Source organism: Pinus tabuliformis, chromosome 5_1 (assembly GCF_031772625.1).
Source record: "Pinus tabuliformis cultivar Carrire ecotype Pingquan chromosome 5_1, CPIR1, whole genome shotgun sequence".
Taxonomy (NCBI): domain Eukaryota; kingdom Viridiplantae; phylum Streptophyta; class Pinopsida; order Pinales; family Pinaceae; genus Pinus; species Pinus tabuliformis.
In genome coordinates, this window is record NC_142305.1 from 103,901,612 (window position 1) to 103,905,224 (window position 3,613).

The window sequence follows — 3,613 nt, forward strand, 5'->3', positions numbered from 1 at the left end:
AAAAGAGCTCAAGGCTGAGAAGATCTGTTCCAATAATCTTGAAGAACAAGTTCAAGGTCTCAAAATTGAGGTTGAAGAACACAAATGTATTGAAGAGTCACTTCAAAAAAAGTTATAAGAAAGCAATTGAGAAAGGGATGCATTAGAAGCCGAAGTAGTCTCGCTGCGTAAGGAAGTGAAGTAGGGAAACACTGTCCAACTATGCCAACAGCTCAAGGGTGTTGGAAGAAATCATCAACAATCAACGATCTTACAACGACATAAATGGCCTCGGTTACAAAGAAGAAGAAGAAGGACCTTCTACAACAAAATATAATGAACCTATGAGATCTGACAGGGATGTAGACTTCATTGGACAAGATTCACAAGAACAACCTTGGAAGATAATTCTCCGACGAAGATTTCCATCCAAGTACCAACATATTTTTCATGGCTATTGTTATTCATGTGGAAAATTTGGTCATAAAGCTGTAGAATGTCACACATACCCTAGGAACCAATACAATTACAGGAGATATGTCAAATATGAACCTCCCAAGGCTCAACGAAACATCAATATATTTGAACATTTAAGAAATAATATTGAATGTTACAAATGTCGAAACTTTGGACACAGAGCCAGAGACTACAAACCTGAAAATCCTCCAGAAGAATCTTCGAAGCCACAAAACAAACGAATATGGAAGAAGAAGAAGACTGATAATTGTGCTCTCACTCTCAAGGCTCAAAACAACAAATATGTGTGGTATGTTGATAGTAGTTGCTCAATGCATATGACTGGAGATAGAAAGAAATTTGTATCTTTGAAAAAGAAGAAGGATGCAACCGTGTCCTTTGGAAATGATGGATCTTCAAATGTTATAGGATCAGGTACCGTCAGTCTCGGAAGCAAAGATGCTCTAGCCAAGAATGTTCTATTGGTTGAAAACATGAATCATAATTTACTCAGTGTTGGACAAATGTGTGATCAAGGACACACAATGCTATTCAACTCCACAAAATGTGAAATCAGGAAAGGTAGGTATGGTAAAATTGTGGCTACAACAAGTCGAGCTCCAAACGACATATATGTTCTGTGTTATCACTGAAAATTCTGTTGGTAAAATTTTTTAGCCTAGCTTAAAGACAGGGTGTTTTCGCAGCGCATGAATTCTTTTTTAGCATTTTCGCAGCGCTACCTGTTTAGGTGATTTCGTAGCATGCTACGAAATTGGGGATTTGCTCGAATTTTCAGCAGAAGGTTCATGTACTAAATTTTGATGATAAGGTTCCTGCTTGAATGGTGCTTACTACTATTGACACTGCAGTGTTTAGAGCAACACCAGAGCCTTTTTGGTCCATCACAAACAGTTGTTCAGCTGCAGCTCATTAAGATTAATCTTCAAGAGGAAACATGTTTAATAATTACTCCTTTTGTGGCTGAGGGCATTATGGTAAATGTCATAATATGGGTGCTTGCAAAGAGACGGTTGACAGTTGTACAAGCAAAAGTTGCGGTGGTTATGAGGTGGACACAATGCACTTTCAATTGGAACCACAATTCCAGGTCGTTTGTCTGGCACCAACATAAGAGATAATACAAATGGCGCTGGAGGCTATAGGTTTGCCCATTTGGTTGATCTATATGCATCCACATAGTCAGTATCTTGTTGGAAAGAATCCAGCCCTGATTGAAGGCTAAAGTCTGTTATGGCCCTGAAAACTACGACTCAGAAATAGATGTTGGAAGGTCAAATCACAAAGTTTGATTTTTGTAATGGTTACGACAGAAGAAATTCGAGTCCAATTAACTGCGTTCTCCGGTTCATGCTCGGATTGCAGACTTCGTAGATTGGCAGGGATCTAAGAACAGTCAGCGATGGGAGTCCTAGTGCAAAGACTAAGAGGAATCGAGAGCGGATTGTCGTCAAGCAATCTTAAAGGATGTCTGCTTGCCCTTGTATCCAGTGCTTTCAGAGGGGCAAGCTTTATAATTAAGAAGGAAGGCCTGAAACGTGCTGGAGCAACGAGAGCTCAAAGCTGGACTCCATCCTTTATAGCACCGATTTGTTTTCTGATACTTTCGTCGACAATCTGGAGTTAGATTACAAGCATCATATGAGTGGTAAGGGAAATGGTTTGCTTATATACAAGTTTTATGCTGTGGTTGTGCGCGTCGACAACATTGGAGGACGACTTTTTTATTGTTTTGTACAACATGCTTAAGGACAAACAAGAAGTTTCGGCCCAGACAATTTGAGTATCAGCCATCTGATGCTAGTTTGATGGTCTTCGGGACTTTGGATGGGGAAGTGGTTGTGATCAACCATGAAAGTGGTAAAATTGTCGGACATGTTCAGTCAGTTGGAGCAAATCATAGTATTCTTGGTCTCTGTTGGTTCAACAAGGACCCTTCCAAGCTTATTGCTGGCTCTGACAATGGCACATTACAACTGTATGATATGAACCGAATGCGCTCAACTGTTCTTCCTTCCAGATATGGTGCAGGCAGCAGCAGTAGAAACCCTGCCACTTACACATATGAAGAGTTTGAGAAATTAACATCTGTCCATATTAATGAAACAAATAATTATTTCCTTGCTAGTGGATATTCAAAACATGTTGCTCTGTATGATGTGTGCAGTAGAAAACGGTTACAAGTTTTCGAAGATCTCCACCGTGAACATATAAATGTGGTAAAGTTTGCTCATCATTCCCCATACTTGTTTGCGACTTCATCTTTTGATCAGGAAATCAAAACGTGGGACTTACGACAAAAGCCTACACATCCTTTGTATACAACGACCAGCTTAAGAGGGAATGTGATGGTGTGCTTTTCTCGTGATGATCATTATATCCTTTTCTCAACTGTGGATAATGAGGTCAAACAACACTTAGCTGTGGATGGAAGGCTACATATAAAATTTGACATTACTCCTACAGGAAGTGTTCAGAACTATACTCGGTCATATTATATGAATGGGAGGGATTACATTATTAGTGGGAGTTGTGAGAAAAAGGTTGTTCGTATATGCTGTGCTCAGACATGATCTTGGCAAAGATGGCCATGAATTGAGTAAGAGCATAGGAAATGCTGGTGGCAGACTTGCTTGCGGTGTTGTCGGTCTTCAAGGATGAATATGAGCAGTTGGTTATTTATAGGCTGGTTCAAATGGTGAACCGTGAAGCCTAGCAAACAGCAACTATTCAATTTTGTGAGCAGTTTAAAGGAAGACTGTGTTTTTTAAATCACACAGCAGTTTCGTAGCGCGCTACGAAACTGCTGTAGGTGGTGATTTTAAACGCAGAGCAGCTATGTTGGTGAGATGATCGAGAAACTTGAAAGAGAGACACCTGTCTATCAGTATAGCCTACAGCACATCCAAGATGTGGCAGTCCGCTCTATTTTGGTCAATTAAAGATAAAAGGCAAGCTCCTTTGGATTCGAATATGGTGAGGCAAATCAAAGACCGACAAACAGGAACAGTTTCCTATATTTCAGGGTGATGGAAAACATGTTATATTAAGGGCCAACAAGCAACTGCAGACACCTGTTCAGTTCACAAAGCATCCAGATCATAAGGCATATGGTGTTATGCGTGGTTATTAAAGGTATTAAAGAACTTGGAGTGTG

The 3,613-nt window shown here is 40.0% G+C and overlaps 1 pseudogene; it reads left to right on the plus strand.

The window, feature by feature from the left end:
* Positions 1–2,264: 2,264 nt before the first annotated feature.
* LOC149163650 (protein DWD HYPERSENSITIVE TO UV-B 1 pseudogene) lies at positions 2,265–3,029 on the plus strand (annotated as a pseudogene).
* Positions 3,030–3,613: the final 584 nt, after the last annotated feature.